The sequence below is a fragment of the Heterocephalus glaber genome, unplaced genomic scaffold (assembly GCF_053883595.1).
Source record: "Heterocephalus glaber isolate CG9 unplaced genomic scaffold, H.glaber_assembly_v1.0 deba00001472, whole genome shotgun sequence".
In the NCBI taxonomy this organism is placed as follows: Eukaryota; Metazoa; Chordata; class Mammalia; order Rodentia; family Bathyergidae; genus Heterocephalus; species Heterocephalus glaber.
The window spans coordinates 80071999-80090650 of NW_028258315.1; the positions used below are offsets into that span (position 1 = coordinate 80071999).

The window sequence follows — 18652 nt, forward strand, 5'->3', positions numbered from 1 at the left end:
ATTATCTCTTTTTTTAATCTATCTATCTATTTTCATGCCACTAACACTAAAGATTTTGCTGGTGTATGTGTATATTAGCTCTTTACAGAATTGCAATAATATTGTTTTTATGCCTTGAGTTATGGGAATTTCCAAATGGCTTAGTTTTTAAATTTTAATTTCATACTGCACTCTAGTGGAGAATGAGATCAGTACAAAATTGTTTCAGCGTTGGTTCTTAATACTACTATGAGCTATTTGTAAATGAAGAACAAATGAAATGAGGAACAATGTTGTGACATAATTTTCACAAAGGTGAAATGTTATGAATGTAATTTATCTAATATGTAATATAGATATTTAATATTTTCCAAAACAGTAAAATGTTATTTTTCTTGAATTGGTCTTAAAAATCAAGGAAAATTCGTTAGTGAACTAGTTAATTTGGTTTCTTGCAGCATACTTAGAATAAAAATAAATATAAACACAAATGCCAACATGTATCGAGAGATATAAAAGATACTATATAAATCCTAATATATGGAAATGCTTAATGAAAATTATTCATTTTTTAAGCAAGAAGTGAATGAAGAAGAGATTTTAAAATATTCACTTACTATGTTCTATTTCTGGACTTAATTTCATCAAGCCTTTTTACTGAAACCCTGAACAGACACCTTTGACTACAATGGCTTTGTCATCACTAGAGCCATTTTGAATTACTTAATAGTTTTTAAAACTTTTTTCCTAAGTAACTTCAAATTAAATTGAGTGCTTTTAAAAATTCACATATGGGCACTGGGGATTTAGCTCAATGGTATTATGTTTGCTTCATAAGCTCAAGGTCCTGAGTTCGATCCCGGCACCAAAAAAAAATTCACATATGTTGCCTGTAGAAATTTTATTCCAAGTACAAATATTTAATTATATAGTATTAGTAAAGTATATTTTTTCCAATGTACTCTATAAATGATTTTTGTGCTAACCACACATTTTACTAGTTTGTTTTTTTGATACAGGGTCTTGCTATACAGTTTTAAGCTGGCCTTGAACTCCATGATCACATGAAGATGCTCCTGCCTCAGCCTCCTCAGTGCTGAGATTACAGGCATGTGCCACCACACATTTTACTAATTTTTAAGGCACTCTTTACAAAGTTTATTCTAGATGAATTTTACAGTTGCAATAGTGTAATCATAGCCTGGTAAAGAATTACTGGATCTGTTGTATTTTTTTTTTTTGATCTGTTGTTCTTTTTTGTTTTGTTTTGTTTTTTTCCCTTAAATTCTTTTATTGGTACATTTTAGGTATACAATGCATTTGCATTTATTATTGGGTGCTTGTACCTATACGTGATGTATCTTGGTTCTTATTTTTTTCCCCATTACCTATGTGCCCTTCACTCTCTCTACCCTTACCTATTTACATAGATTTCATTTCCATTTTTTTTTATATCTTTTCTCATAGTTTTTCCTTTCCCTTTTTCCTTTCCTCTTCCTCTCCCTTCACTCCTTCATCTTTGGAACTTTTTTCCCATTTCAAATTATCAATTATTCATTTTAATCATTTTAACCCTTGTTTACACTATCAGTTTCTTGCACTAGAGAAACTATTCGGTATTTATACCTGTGTGTCCTATTTATTTCACTTAAGAGTATGGCCTCAATATGCATCCATTTAGCTATAAATGACTCTAGTTTCTCATTCTTTATGGCTGAATAGTACTCCATTTTGTAAAAAAAATCTTCTTTATCCAGTTTCCAGTTGATGAGCACTTGGGCTGTTTCCAAGCTTTAGCTATTACAAACTGTGCCGCTATGAACATGGGTGCACATATATCTCTGTAGTATGATTCTTTTAATTCTTTTGGGAAAATACCCAGCAGAGGACTAGCTGGGTCAAATGGGACCTTCAGCCCTAGTTCTTTGAGGTATCACCATACTGATTTCCACAGTGGTTGCACCAGTCTGCACTCCCACCAACAATAGAGAAGGTTTCCTTTCTCTCCACACCCCTTCCAGCATTTGTTATTGGTTGATTTCATGATAACAGCCACTCTTTCTGGGGTGAGGTGGAATCTCAGTGTTGCTTTCATCTGCATCTCTCCAATGACCAGTGATTTTGAACATATTTTCATATGTTTATTTGTTGCTTTTACTTCTTTGTCTGAGAAATGTCTGTTCATTTCAGATGCCCAGTTTTGAACTGGGTCTTTGAATTTGGGGAGTCTGATTTTTTTCAGTTCTTTATAGATTCTAGATAGTAGCCCTTTGTCTGAGTTACAGCTGCTAAAAATTGTTTTCCCATATTGTAGGTTGTCTGTTAGCTCTGTTGGTGGTCTCTCTTGCAGTACAGAAGCTTTTTAATAAGATGAGATCCCAGTTGTTGATTCTTTCTGCTATTTTCCGTGATATTGAGGATTTGTTCATGAAGTCTTTTCCTATGCCAATATCTTCAAGAGTTCTACTAAAGTATCTTCCATCAAGTTTAGTGTTTCTGTCTTAATATTAAGATCCTTAATCCACTTCGATGCTAGTTTAGTGCATGGTGTAGATATGGGTCTAGTTTTAATCTCTGATAGGTTGAAATCCAGTTTTTCCAAGACCATTTATGAAATAGGCTATCTTTGCTTCAATGAGGGTGGTTGGCTCCTTTGTCAAAGATGAGGTGGCTGAGTATGTCTGAAGTTGTTTCTGCATCTTCTAATCTATTCCACTGATCCTTAGGTCTGTTTCTTTGCCAGTACCATGCTGATTTTATCACAGTAGATTTGTAGTATAGATTCAAATTGGGGATTGAGATACCCCCAGCCATGTCTCTGTCGCTTAGAATTGCTTTAGCTATTCTAGGTCTCTTCTGGTTCCAAATGAGTTTTTGGATTGTTTTCTCTAGTTCTGTGAAGTATACTGTTGGAATTTCAATTGGCATTGCATTGAGTCTATATAGTAGTTTTGGAAGTATGGCCATTTTCACTATATTGGTTCTACCTATCCAGGAACAAGGGATGTCTTTCCATTTTCTTATATCCTCTTCGATCTCTTTTTTTCAGAGTGCTGTAGTTTTCAGTGTACAGGTCTTTTCCTTCCTTTGTTAGATTGATTCCTAGATATTTCATTTTTTTGGATGCTATTGTAAAAGGAATTGTTTCCCTAATTTCTCTCTCAGTGAGTCTGCTATTTGTGTATAAAAAGTCTATTGTTTTTTGAGTGGTGACCTTGTATCCAGCTACTCTACTGAATCTGTCAATTAAGTCTAGAAGTCTTTTGACAGAGTTTTATGGGTCTCCTGTGTAAAGTATCATATTGTCAGCAAATAATGACAGTTTAACTTCTTCCTTTCCTATCTTTATTCTTTTTGTTCCTTTCTCTTTTCTAATTGCTGTGCCTAATGTTTCTAGAACTATATTGAACAGGAGTGATGATAGTGGGCATCCTTGTCTTTTTCTTGATTTTAGTGTGAAAGTTTTCAGTTTTTGACCATTTAGTATGATGTTGGCTGTTGGTTTTTCATAGATAGCCTTAATCAGGTTGAGATAAAGTCCTTCTATTCCAATTTTCTGTAGGGTTTTTATCATGAATCGGTGTTGGATTTTGTGGAATGCCTTTTCTGCATCTATTGAGATGATCATGTGGTTTTTGTCCTTGACTCTGTTAATATGGTGTATTACATTTATTGATTTATGAATGTTGAACCATCCTTCCATCCCTGGGATAAATCCGACTTGGTCAGGGTGTATGATCTTCTTGATGACCCTCTGAATTCTGTTTGCAAGTGTCTTGTTGAGGATTTTTGCATCTATGTTCATTAGGGATATTGTCCTGTAGTTCTCTTTTTGGATTGGGTCTTTCCCTAGTTTTGGAATCAAAGTAACACTTGCTTCCAGGAATGAGTTTGGAAGCCTTGTTTCCCTTTCAATTTCCTTGATGAGTTTAAAGAGTAATGACATTAGTTCTTCTTTAAATGTGTTGTAGAATTCAGCAGTGAAGCCATCGGGACCTGGGCTTTTCTTTGTTGGTATATATTTTATTACGTTTTCAATTTCCCTCATTGTAATTGGGGTGTTTAGCATTTCTATATCTTCTTTATTTAACCTTGGCAGTTCATATGTTTCTAGGAATCTGCCCATTTCTTCTGTGTTTTCCATTTTATTGGAGAAGAGGTTCTCAAAGTAGGTATTGAAGAACCTCTGGATTTTTGTTGGATCTGTTGTAACTTCACCCTTTTCATTCTTAATTGCACGTGTTTGTGCCTTTTCTTTCCTTTTTTTGATAAGGTTGGCTAAAGGTTTATCGATTTTATTCATTCTTTCAAAAAACCAACTTTTTGATTTATTGATTTTTTTGTATTGTTCTCTTAGTCTCCATTGCATTGTATTCTGTCCTGATCTTTATAATTTCCTCTCTTGTTCAAGCTTTGGATTCGTTATGCTCTTCTTTTTCTAGGAGCTTGAGGCTCTGCATTAGGTTATTTATCTGAGTTTTCTCTGTTTTCCTAATATGGGCATTCACTGCTATGAATTTCCCACGTAGAACTGCTTTCATTGTGTCCCATAGATTCCTGTATGTTGTACTGGCATTTTCATTTACTTGTAGAAACTGTTTAATTTCTTCTGTGACCTATTGTTTGCTCAAGAGAGTGTTATTCAGTTTCCATGTGTTTGTTGGGGTTTTGTGGTTTCTTATGTTATTGATCTCCAATTTTATTGTACTATGGTTTGATATTATACTTCATTTCTTTTACATTGACTTAGACATGTCCTGTGAGCTAGCATGTGATCCATTCTGGGGAATGACCCGTGTGCAGCCGAAAAGATTGTGTATTCCGATATTGTGGTGTGGAACACTCGGTAAACATCTATTAAGACCATATGTTCAATAGCTTGGTTCAGTTCTAGAGTTTCCTTGTTAACATTTTGTCTAGATGATCTGTCTATTTGTGATAGTGGGGTATTGAGGTTCCCCCACTACAGTTGTGTTAGTGTTTATTTGGTTTTTCATGTCTATTAATATTTGTTTTGCGTAGTTGGGGGCATTCATGTTTGGTGCATATATATTTATGATTGTCATTTCTTCCTCTTGGATTGTTCCCTTCACAAGGATGTAGTGACCATCTTTGTCTCTCTTAATTAGTTTTGGATTCAAATCTACTTTGTCTGCAAATAAGATTGCTACCCCTGCTTTTTTCTGGTTTCCTGTGGCATGGAAAACTCTTTTCCATCCTTTTATTTTCAGTCTATGAATTTCTTTTTCAGTTAGGTGTGTTTCTTGTATACAGCATATTGTTGCATTTTCCTTTTTAATCTATTCTGCCAGTCTATTTCTTTTGATTGGTGAATTGAGGCCATTAACATTGATGGTTATAATTGATAGATATTGATTTATCCTTGTCATGCTGTTTTACTTTTGTTGACTCTTTTATTTCTTATTTTTCCCCCTTTCCCTTTAGTGTCTTACCTTGCCTGGTGGCTTCCTTCTGTTGGGCCTCATGGAGTTGTGGCCTTCATTGCTTTTTTTCTAGTATATTGTTTAGAATTGCTTGTAGTGCTGGCTTGGTGTTTATGAAATTTCTCAGGTGTTCTTTGTCATGGAAGTATCTAATTTCCGCATCAATTTTGAAAGATAATTTTGCAGGATACAACAGTCTAGGTTGGAAGTTATTTTCTTTTAGGGCTTGAAATGCTTCAGTCCAGGCTTTCCTTGATTTGAGGGTTTGTGTTGAGAAGTCTGCCATGATTCTGATGGGCTTTCCTTTATAGGTGATTTGTTCCTTTCCTCTAACTGCTTGTAGGATTTTGTTTTTCTGTTGGGTTTCTGGGATCTTGACTATTATATGTCTAGATGTAGAGGTTTTTTGATCATGGATAGTTGGAGTTGTATATGCCTCATTTATCCATATGTCTAATTCCCTACTTCTGTCTGGGAAGTTTTCCACTATTACTTCTGTGAACAGTTTTTAATGTCAATTATGCTTTCTTCTGTTTTTTCATGGACTCTTATCAGTCTTATGTTATTCTTCTTTGCATTGTCTACCAGTTGTTGGATTGATTTCTCATGGTCCCTTACTATGATCCTGTCTTCTATATCTGATATTCTATCTTCAGATTCCCTTAATATGCTGTGGATACTTTCAATGGAGTTTTTGATCTCCTGAATATCTGTTTGAATCTGTTTCATGGATTCTATTTCTTTCCTATGTTGGGTGATCATGGTTTCCATTTCCTTCTTATGCTGGGTATTCATGGCTTCCAGCATGTTTCTGAGCTCATCTAATTTTTATCTGTTTCTGTTCTAGATCCTCTAATCATGTCTTTCACTCTACTCACCATCTCTGTAGATATCTGGGAGATTATTTCTGGTTTGAATTTTTCTAGAGCCTCATGTATCTGCTTTGTTACTTCCTGTGCTATCAGTTCAGGGTATCCAGGTCGTTGGTTATGGGACTTTTCCATCTAATTTCCCCCAGGATTTACCCTTGGTGTGGTGGAAGTCTGAGTTTGTGCCTTGCTTAAATGTGTTCTCATTTTTGTTGTTGGTACTGTCCTTGGTTTAACTCCTGGGTTGATAGTTTGAAATTGCTTATCATAGGTATCTTTGTTGCTTGTAATTAGAACCCTTATGGAATGATTGCTTCTCAGAGGTGTCTTCCAGATATAGCTGGTCTTTAAGTTTTGAGTCTCTAATGACTCTAAGGCTATCTCATTTCCCTTATACTAGGAAGGTTCATTGACCAGATCAATAACAACACCTTAGCCCAAGTGATACAATCAGCAACACCATTGCATTAAGTACATCTTCGAAAATGACATTTTGTGGTAGTTATTAATCTATCACCTTTAGCTGTGTGAATTAAATCAAGATCGAGGACCAACCCAACATATAATGAATAAACTCTTCAATATAACAACTTTACCCTTTGGGATGGGGAGTTAGAAGGGGTTGGGGAGAGAGGGACAAATGGGAAGAAGGATAGGGGAAGGTTAGCAGTGTGGCCAGGGGACACAGGTGAGAAGGAAAAAGAGAATAATAGGAAAATAAAGAAGAACTCTGAATGAGGACCAAAACAGGGACAAAAAGGGCAGATGAACAATGTGGGAGAGCAAGGGATTGAGTGTAAGAGAGAGAGAAAGGAAAGAGAAAAGAAGGAAGAAAAGAAAAGAAATAAAGGAGAGAAAAACAAATATTTGAAAAGAGTAGGAATTAAAGATAAGAGCAAAGGAAAAGAAAGGAGAAAAAAACCAAACTAATAATACTAATTTTGGGAATAAAAAATAACAATGAGGATGAAGGGCCTCTTTCAGGGTATGTCTCTGCTGTCACAATAGACAACGTGGGTTGCAGTGTTCAGATATAAGTCAATGAGTCTCAGCAAGCTAGTCGCAGCCCCATGAGATCCAGGCAGATTTCTGGCTGCAAGTCCCAAGTTGAGCTCCCTGTCCTCCCATAGGGTTGAACTCTGCAGAGTTGTATTGCAGGTTCCAGCTGCCCTTCCCCTGAAGATAGTCCCCAGCCTGATGGGAGTTGAAGATGACTCCAACTTACCCAGTACAGTTGTCTGGTGGTCCGGTGTCCTCTACGTCTTTGTAGTGTGGAACCAGGTGGCTGTACAGAGAAGAGGACGGGGGGGGGGGGGCTGTCCTGTGGATTGCTGCCAGGGTGCGGAGCGGATGATTCGGCGCGTTCCATGGGACTCACATCCTTGGTACGGCGTCCGCAGACCTGCCTGTCTGTGGCAGGCTGATCTGTTGTATTTTTTATTATGTCTTTTATTGAGTCAGAAAAAGTTGCCTAGGAACTACAGGCTCCAAAGAAATTTAATTTGTTCAAATTACTATTCTGCTTCTGTAAAATGGTCTGTACCAATGTGTCTTCCTCATACAATATTTTTGCCCACAATAAAGCTACTGAGGAAACTGAACTAGAATAGACTCTATAAGGGATTCAATATTGTATAGATTATTTTCTGAAGATAATTATTCAGAATAAACCTTTTGTTACATTTGCGTTATATTGTGAAGTATACTATTATTTCCTCAATGAAATTAATTTTAAAAGAAATGGCCAAATTATTCCTCATGATGACTGTATTCATTATGTATCAGAAACATGTACTAAAATATATGGCCCAATTCCATCACCTATTGTATTTTTTATACGTTTAAACTTTAAAAAATTATTAACTGCTTATCAAATAAATTTATGAGTTTGTTTTTTAACAAAATTACTATCATTTCCGTAACTAGCCATATTTCAACTTTATCACTATATATCTGTAGATAAATTCTTATTATTTTTTAGTTTGGACAAATATGTTTGCTAGGTACAGGGTAACACAAAGATTTCTAGCATAGTTACTTTCTCGTTCCTGGGACAATATACCTGACACCCACAAGTTAAAGGAGGAAAGGTTTATTTTAGCTCATAGTTTGTAGAGGTTTCAGTCCATAGTGGCCTGGCTCCAAGAAAGGGTGGCATTGCAGAGGAGAAACAGTACATGGTAGGGCAGCTGGCCATCTTTCCCTTTATATTCCATCCAAACTGCAAGTCTTTTGATTGGTGCCACCCACACCCAGGGTGGGGCTTCCCATTACCCACCCCTAGAACAATGTTAAACTAATCAGTGGACTCTCCAATTATCACACATCCTTAACACATGTTCTGGCAGCATAGATCCAGCTACCTCTGAATAGCCCCACCTCTGAGTGCATGAGGCTTTGGGGAATATCTAGATATGAGCCATAACACTTTTTAAAGGAATTTTTAGTGTTTAGTATTGGTTCTCTTTCTGTTTATGAGAGTATGTCTGTATGTCTCTGTCTCCTTGGTTAAAAAAATTATATGGTAGAGAGAATCATTGTAAAAGCAAGCATGTGTTAGTTTACTTACACCATTTAAAGTTGTATAACTTCATAGGTCATACATAAAACTTATTACGACTTGGTTTACTCTACTGTACACTGCCTGTTACCAAATGTCATCTACTGTCATTTCATATTATCTTAGAATCTCAACATTTATTGCAGGGGGGGTAATCAATCCTCTTACTGCCTAGAAAGGGGGACGGGCAAGGGCTGAAGAGAAAAAGACAATAGAGACTTGCGGAATTTCACAGTATATGGGGGGCCTGGGAGGCCAATGCCTCAGAGCAGGCAAAGACAGCTTGCTACTATTTCTTGGGTTCATAGGGACCATCAGATGACTCAGAGGGTGGTGATAATCCTAAATTGAGGAGGATCTTATAGTCAGAGGAAGTATCAGATGACTTGGATCACGGGCAGTGATCCTGTGACAATGAGGATCTTAGGACAGTGAGATGAGCAAAATGTTCTTACAAAAGTAGATGGGATGAGTTAAACTGATAAGGAATTTGTCCCTCCCAATGTGAATCCTTTCTTCTTTTGTATTACTACTTGGTTCATAAAGAATCAGGATGTTTTCAGCTGTTGTAATCTTGCCCTTGAGTATCACAGCATCATGAGACCATTGGGGGCTCAGCTCTGGCCTGAGACAAAAACGGAGTTATGTTTCCAAATGCCATAGCAGGCCCACAGGTGAGAAGACTAGGCTTCAGACAGCCCTAATCATAATTTAATTGTGAAATGATTTTTCTCCAAAATTATGTAGAATGGCTCCCAACAAACATTCTTGAAGATTTTAGAGACATATAAGTTTTGCACAGCAGCAGATCCGAGACCAAGGGATAACACCAATAATGGACCAAATAATGGTACCTGATTTAATTTTGTGGTAATTTGGTAGTAGGAAAAGTTGAATTAGGGAAACTGGCTTAGAACTGTGCTCCCTATTGGACTTCCTGTCCTTTCCTCTCTGAATTGAAAGTAACTGCTCAGTCACAGGAAGAGCAGCTGGGGAACTCTGGGCCTTCCATCAATGGATGGGAGCCCTCACACTGTGAGTTCATATATGGCAATGGAGAAGATAAGATAAGATAAGATGAAGTTAGGCTAAATTGAGGTACATAGCCAAGATGGTTGACCACCCAAGAGGCAGTGGCCTTGCTCCTCATTCTCCCAGTCACATGATTTACTTTTCCTGTTATGGACTGAATGAATGAGAGAAACAGAAAACATGTTTCTCACTTGGTTATTTCACAGAGCACTCAAATTCCAGAGAAGTTCCTGTGTTATTGTCAAGGAGAGAGAGAGAGGAGTCCTGCTGTATTTCTCCACTTTTTAAAAAATGTAAATAAATCTTTTATTATTAGAATGGTTTTAGTTTTGCAGAAACATTGGAAAGTTAGTTGAATTTCTGCATTTTCCTCAATTTCTTCTATTGTGACTTCTTACATTAATGTGGTTCATTTATCACTACTAATGGGCCAATACGAATACATGTTTTTAATGAAACTCCACACTTTATTTGGATTGCATTAATTTTTCCTCCTTTGTTCCTTTTCAGTTTCAGGATACTACTCAGGATACCACATTTCATTAGTCTGAATTCTTTCTTAGATTCCACAGGGCTGTGACAACTTTTCAGACTTCTCATGCTTTTCATGATATTCATAGCTTTGATGAGTATTTTTCCTATCTTTTGTAGAATGTCCCTTAATTATTATTCATCCAGTGCTTTTCACGTGTTTGTCATGGATTATATGTCCTTGCAAGTAAGACCACAGAGTTGAAGAATCAGTTTTAATACATCATGTCAAGGATTCATGCCTTCAACATGACATCACTGTCCATGGTAATTGGGTTACATGGCTAAGGTAGCATTCTTCAGGTATCTCCACTGTGTTACCCATTTCTACCATGTGTACCAATTGTTCTCTTTCTGTCCTATGCTATTTGGAAGCAGGTTATTAAGAATAGTCTGCATTTAAGGGGTAGGGAGTTGTCTTATCTTTCCTCAAACAGGAAATACCTACTTAAATTTGAAATACTTCTGTAAGAGGCATTTGTATCAACTTTCTCATTTTTTAAAATATCACTACGTACTTGGGTGCCTCAGTTAATAAACTATTTTGTTTGCAAACAATTTGGTTCACAAACAGAAACATTTGGCAAATTTTTTTTTTGTTTGCAAACTCTGCATCAGGTGGCAAACAGCACAGCAGCCATCTTTCCTGCCTAAATAAGAACGTGGCCATCTTTTCCAGAATCATGAAACGAATTAAGTTCATGAACAGAGGTACCATTGCATTCACTGATACTATCTTATACTGTAGACTATAATCTTACATTGTTTAAGGTTGTTGCTCAAGTTTTTGCAGCTTTGGTCACTGGGAGCTTTTTCATTGGTATCTGAACTTTTGATTCTCAGTTGGGTGACATTAGATTTAGAGGACACTATAGGTATAGCTTACACTGGGGCATTGGTTAGAGAAGATGAGCACTTTTCAGGGCAGTTTAGATACTAAGAGCTTGGTACAATGGCAATATCTCTTCTATTGTTGGACCTCATTCTCGGATTAGATTAGCAATGATCTCTTGAAGCACGACAGTCATGAGAATTCACTGGAGAACTTTATTTTCCAGCCGGGACCTTACACTCCAACCAAGTCGGAGGACAAAAGGTCCCAACTGAAATGAGAACTGCATATTTAAAGGGAAAAACCACAGAAAAAGTCCCTCCTCCCATCCCCCTGGGATTCAGATTGTTGCAGAAGCTGGTTACAGAAGCCAAGATAAGCACAGTTAGTTCCTTCCATTCCCCTGGGTAACAGTTTGTTGCAGATCACCTGAAACACAGTTTCTGTTTATTTTACCTGGAGGTTACAAACATGGGTTAGGGGTGGAGTTTTCTCCTGGGACACAGACTGCAGCTGGAAGTCCCATATTTGCAAAATGGAGGAGAATGTTCTCAACGTGGTGCTGGTATTGCTAAGTTGCTAAGTTGGGTCTCACACTATCAAAACCACATACTAAGTAAATCAACTGCAAAATCCACAGTGCATCCCAGGGAAAAAAACCTGTTTCAAGTTTTATTTTTTGTTACATGATGTTCAGATATATTGTTTAATATATCTTACCAAAAATGAGTTCTTTCATGTGCTACTTTTAATTATTCTCGAGAATCTGGAGGATTAAGTCTATCTTCACACTGAGAAAATTAAAATGCACACAAGCTAATACCTAATCCCTAAATTATCACCACAGCACAACTCTAGCCTTTGACCTTACTACATGGTACAATGTAGAACCACATTATTCCTAGTGTCCTAGTAGTTCTGGTGAATGATATGAGATTTTCAAAATACGGACAAATAGGTAAGACATTTTGGGTTCCAAGACTTTTGCCTAAAGCTTATGTAAGACCAGCATTTTCCCCCCAAGAAAACTCAAGTGAGCAAAACTTCCAATCCAGAATTTAAACATAACATTTTTATCATATTAGGAGGAAACTTCACATATCCATGATGATGCCTACATCAGACAGTGCCATTTGAGACACTAGTTTTCTTACAAAATTTATAAATGTTTTATGTGATACTCCAGTCCCAAGAATTTATTTGAGGTTTCCTTTTTCTCCAAGTGTTTTCCTATACCACAGTTAACATGTCTTTCTGCTTCCCTAGGGAGACGTTCTCTTGCACCCCACAACAAAATTAATTGCTCACACTGTCAAGTGATATAGTCTTTACTTTCTCTTGTGAGCTGAAAGCCCCATCTTCTCAGTACTCAAATAAATCTTATAGACTTGAAAGAAACTTCCTTCCCTAATATTTTCCTCTGCTCATCTAGTTGGCAGACATTCTTACTTTATGGATCAGGATAGAATGTGAATCAAGGAAGGAAATGCTCCCAGACAATTGTCTGCATATATTTCTCAGAATTGCATGGCACAAGGGCTCACCTCTGGGACTGTCTCTGCAGCACGGCCCAGTTCTAACAAGTCTAAGTTTTTGTTATGTAGGATACAATCACTTTTTTCTTTTGCTTATTTCTTTGCAATACACTGACTTATTTACAATAAATGTAATGGATAGTCATTGAAAATTTTGAAAACACCTAAAAACTAAAGAAAAAAGCCAACTTTAAGAATCAAATACTGCTAATATTTTATTGTGTCTTAGTTTGTATTTGACATAGTTATAAATATATTCTATATAAACTTACATTTTATGTTTATCTTTTTACTACTAGTACTTAAGAATTCTTAACTTAAGAATTTAAGTTAAGTTTTCTCAATCTGCTTTTAATAGCTATACAATATTGCAGTGATTAGGTACACCATCATTTACTTAATCTTTTTCCTTACTGAATGATATTTGAGATAATAGACTCAATTTATAAATGAGATCTCAAAACATGTTTGTTAATAATCTGAGTGTAATCTATAATATGTCCTTAAATTATTTATATGAGAAAGGTTAATATGTTCATATTGAGTAGGATCTTGCAGCCAAAAGGAAAATGGCATGAGCACTGAGGGTGTAGGGTGCCGGGGTTTAATGTTGTGCCTCACATGTAAGATCATCTCATATCCGGGTCTTCTAGAGCATGACTGACACCATGATTGACAGGGTGCTGAGTCACATCAGCTGTATCTGTTATACCTGTCCTGTACCATAATCCACTCTGTTATAATTGTATGCCTAAGATGCAGTGCATATAAATGAACCTTCAGTGAGCTCCTGGTGAAGAAAGTTTATGCCAGGTCTTGTAGGGAGTTCTGGTCCACATGAGTCCTGGTTTGGAATTTTGGAATATTGCAGGGCAGGCATGGAAGTCTTTGTTGCCCTTATCTCAGATACCCTATGGTAAGCCCTGGGACAAGGGTGGAGGAGGTTGGCCTTGGGTTGTTGCCCAGTGCAGGGCAGTGGTCAAACAGCCAATGGAAGGGAACAGCCCCAGAGCTCCCAATTGTGCTGTCAATATTAGGTGTCTAATAAGACTGATAAAGTTTCCTTTGTAAAAGAGAGACCAAAGCATAATATACTTAAAACCTTTCAATCCCTTTGGAAATTAAATAGTGCCTTCAATATCCTGATGTTACTGAGACAGGCAATTAGAGTGTGGCCAAACTTGCTGGGAAAATGACCTGTTAATTGGGTTTTTGAAGTAGAGTATGTCAAAACTGATTTTTAACTTACGCATATCATAGTTTCGTCTTATGCTGTTTTGTTTTTTGAATTGGTAAAATAAAAATTCCTCAATAGCTAAGGTCACTTAATCTTTGAGGGGAGGAAAAAGAAAAGATTAAAAATAAAAATCCAGTATCAGAGTATTCATTTCTTAAATTTCTATATAACAACTTAATACCTTATTTATTTTGTGAAGGTATAGCCAAAAACAACCCAAGAGCTGATGTCTTTCCGTCTAATGACCAAAAAGCCTCTTGCCCATCTTGTATGAGTGTAGGGTTTACTTTAGGGTGATACAATACACGTTATTTATCTTAAACAAAGAAAGTGTTACTTGGTCTTTATACTGTAGTATAACAACAGTCCAAACTTTGATCAGGTTGTTTTTAAGTATAGTCAGAGGAGGACATAACAGTAACATTTCACATGGATGATGCAGGAGAAGTTTTCGTTTCTCAGTGTGCTGGGGAGAGTAGTCATCAAGGCAGAGGCAGCATCTGGGGGAGCAACTTTGAGAGCACACATTTCACTGTCTCACTCATAGAAGAGTCAGTACCAAATTGGCAAACAGGTAACGAACATCTCAACACTATTTTACATTTTGAAAACTTAGATACTTCAAATTCATCAGTCTCAAAACATAAATGAAAAGAATAGGCCAGGAAAAGCATCTGCCTGAGACATGTCCTGGGACCCTAAGATGGCTCAGTCCCAATTTCTTAAGAAGTTCATACTGCGATTTACAACAAGAAGCAAGAATACACAGCACAAGAGGCAGGGACACAACCAGCCCTGGAGCTAATTGATGGGAATCAGTGGGCTTTCCTCTGGCTTCTTCCAGATCTTAGTCTTGCCGTCTCTTTTGGCTAGGGGTGGTCTGCCCCTCTTTCTTGTGGGGGAAGTATTGGCTTCAAAATCTTCAACAGTGCTTTTTCTTCCAGGGGATTCTTCCCCGGGGTGCTCCATGATAACTCCACTCCCTCCATCCAAGACATGGCTTAAAGCGGGGTCCTCCGGAGAATAGACAGTGGTCCCACTCTTGCTGCTGTTCAGGTCTAAATCTTCTAAGTACAGGATCTTGGGCTGATGCATGCTTTTGATGAATGTTTTCTCCCTCTCAAGCTTCCGGCTGGAGTGATGCTCATTCATGTGCACCCTAGAGTCTAGACTTGTGTCATTGCTCTGGGTTCTCTTGCCCTTTTTCAGGTCTATGAAGGAGTGACTGGCTTTCCATCAAGAGACACAAATCAAACTCTGGGATGAGGGGAGGGCTTTCCTTTGGACAGCTCCAGGAGGGTCTGTTCTGAAATTCCTTGAAGTTGTGATGTAAATGAAGTCATTAAGATGGCTTCATTCAGTGTCCCAGGAACAGAGATGGATTCCAGTAAGCTGTTGGAATACTGCCTCCAGTCTGAAGTCTGGGATGGCAAGCTCTGCTGACCTTCCAGAACGATGTCCTCCTGCCTGGCATCTGGGGGCTGGGTGTGAGAATGCATTGGCATTTTGGGCAATGTCTGTGTAACATTCTCTCGTTCTCTCTGTTCACTGGCTCCATCAGTTGGCCACACACTAACTGTCCTTTTCTTGGCAGAGTAGCTGACTTCGCAGTGTGTAATTGCTCTGGAGTGGAGAAAAGGTCAGATGTTTGAAGGATGGCGATGGGCTGGCTGTAGATATGCATGAGCTGCTCCAGAATCTGGGAACACCCACAGCTCTCCTCATTCCCTGTGAAATACCGCTTCTCCTCAAGAGCATCCCCTAATGAGGAAGACAGGTTGCTGTTGATGTGCTTAGGTTGTTTGGTCCCCATATTGGGCTCTAATGACTGTGTTGGTTTTCTTGAGTAACTATTCATACTGACTGATAGAAATGAAACATCTTCATTGTAGATTTTAAAATTATCCTGAGTTTTTACTATGGAAACTCTTTCTTCTGGTTCTCTCGTTGATAGCTTCTTCTTTTGAGGGCTGTATGAGGAGTTATGGGCATTGAATAACTGTGACTTGTCCTCAGATTTTAATGCAACTTTGACTGAGCTAATGTGATTAATGTGTGTTGTTGAAGTTGTCGGGTCTCTCTTGAGGACTTCAAGTTTAGTGATATTTCTTTCTCTTTGGTGGAGTACCAAACTGCAATAACAAATGAGTACAGCAAAAAATCCAATGACAATGACTATTGTTCCTCCTAATATGGCTGTAAGAAACACTGTGTGGTAGGCTGTTGTGTCCTTGGAATCTTCACTTATACCTGAACCTCTAGTTCCTGGAAGTGGAGCTGCAACCCAGTAGCCCAAATGTGGGGCGTCATAAGTCCAAATTAAATGATTGTTCTGTTCTTTGGGCACTCCTCAGCCAGAATTCATCCAAGCACCGGTGCTCACATCAAACGTCCAAGCAGGAATGTGATGCCCGGCACTTAGATCATTCACGCGCAGAAGAGGAAGAGACACTTGGACGGAACCATCCACTGTTAATTCTTTTCCTCCAGAATATATTTTCACACATATCGCAGCAAGAGGAGTCAATTCAGTGTTTTCAAAACCTGGATTATTGAGAGTGATTACGGTTGTATACTGAAAATTGTTCTCTTTCAGAAACTGCTGCAGCACTATAACATAGCCAGTGACATTGCTAATGTGACGGTTGTCTGGAAGTTTAATAAAATCTTTTGAAAACTGAACACTTGGTTGAGATTTGGCATCAGCTAATTTTCCAGTAATCAAAACAGTGTCTTCAGATAGCCATATATTTGCTTGGCTTTGCGGGAAGGTGAAAGTGTAACTGAGGAATATATGGGCATTCTCCTGGTCCCCCATGGCAGTGAGGTCAACACCTAGCCATCTTTATAAGCAATAATGGTTAAGCCGAGTCCTAACTTGTAGGGTACTTTTATCAACACTGCGCCATTGCTCTTAGTCATCGTGGAATTTGCCTTCCTGTAGTTTCCAAATACTTCCACAACTGCTTGACTCAGGTACTGATGACTGATGATGTCATTCAGCTGGACTTTCAGCATAAACAGACACTGGCCCCGGCGGGGTGGCGGACGCCCCTGGCCATTCGGCCTCGGCCTCCGCGCGCGCTGCTTCGGCTGCTGCCGCCTGATGAGGCTGAGTTCGGAGCGGCCAAGCTCGGCAGCCGAGGCCGCGGGAGCCCCAGCGCCTGCAGCAGCGCCAGGACCAGGCCACCGGGCGCGTACGCGGGCCTCGCGAGCTCCGCTCTCTGTTAACTTTTAACAAAGCTGGAGGTGGCCTTCGTCTTATCTTTTCCCTCCCTGGTGGAGGTCCGTCCCTCAGCAGAATTTTGCAAGTAAACACTCCAGAGTGGAGCGCTGGCATTCAGAAAAATAAGAGGCACTGTAGTCTGGAGGAAGGGATCTGTGTGGAAGATTTGGGGATGGAAATCTATAGAATTTGTGAATCTGTGGAAAGAGGGGATTCAATCTACAGGTGAAAGCAAAGGCTTTTTGAGGGAAGGGTGATAGCCTATCCTTTTTTAAGTTATGGGACAAAAGAGGTGGTCTATTCACAGTTGAAAGAGAGCCATTTTCAGGTAAAAAAGAAATGCCTGAATCCACTTGAATGTAAAAGAGAATTTCCCAGGTTTATTGTGTCTTGGGAGAAAAGAAATAACATATAAATCGAGCTAGTGTCCTCAAGCTGCAGTTTGTATTTTAAAAATCATGATTTTTCTGTTTCTTTTCTACCTATTTTTATTATTTTCTATCTCATCTCCAAACTATACCGCTTAATAACTGCATAACCTTAGCTAAGTTAGGTAACCACACTAAAATTTAGTTTACTCAGCTAAGAAACAGGGAAAACTATAAAGGTTATTCCACTGTTATGATGAATATATGAGATAATATATGCTAAGTATCTGAGCACTCAGCACAATATTGGCCATTAAAAAAAAAGGAAAATATTTGCCATTTGTACTCCATTTAACAGGCTCTCTGTCAAGTGTGGTAACACATGCTTGTAGTCCCAGCACTCTGGGAGGCCAAGGCAGGAAGGTTACAAATTTGGGCAATTTAGCTGCTTAGGGAGACACTGTAAAAAAAAAAAGGGAAGGATCGTGACTAGGAATGGAACTCAGGGCCAAGGGCCTGGGTTGGTCCCCAGCCACACTAACACACACACACACACACACACACACACACACACACACACACACAAACGTTATCTAGTTTTTGGATACTATGATGCAACCTATTTAAAGAAGAATAAACCAATTGTCTTAATTACTTTTTTTGTTGCTAAGACAAAATACCTGACACCCAAAGTTAAAGGAGGAAAGGTTTATTTTGGCTCACAGTTTGTAGAGGTTTCAGTCCATAATTGGCTGGATCCAAGGGCAAGTGGAATGGCAGAGGTGCACTGCTGAGAAGAAACAGTCCATGGTGGACAGAAGGCAGGAAGGCAGCAAAGCAGTGAAATAATAAACAGCAGGTGAAAAGTGGCAAGTGCAGCCCTCTTTCTATCCCTTATATTCTATCCAGTCTACCCTCCCTTAATCCTAGCATTGCACCATGAATCAATCCCAGGATCACATCCTTGATCCCAGCATAACAGTCTAAATCCAGCCACCTCTGAAAAGCCCCACCTGTGACTGCATGAGGCTTTGGAGGA

General features: G+C 38.4%; 1 protein-coding gene and 1 pseudogene across 1 annotated transcript in view; one reads left to right on the plus strand and one right to left on the minus strand.

Annotated features, from left to right (window-relative positions):
• Positions 1 to 18652, plus strand: part of Znf385d (zinc finger protein 385D) — a 1018268-nt gene that overhangs the window by 253182 nt on the left and 746434 nt on the right. The window lies entirely within an intron of this gene.
• Positions 14821 to 18422, minus strand: LOC101713205 (protein FAM171B pseudogene; annotated as a pseudogene).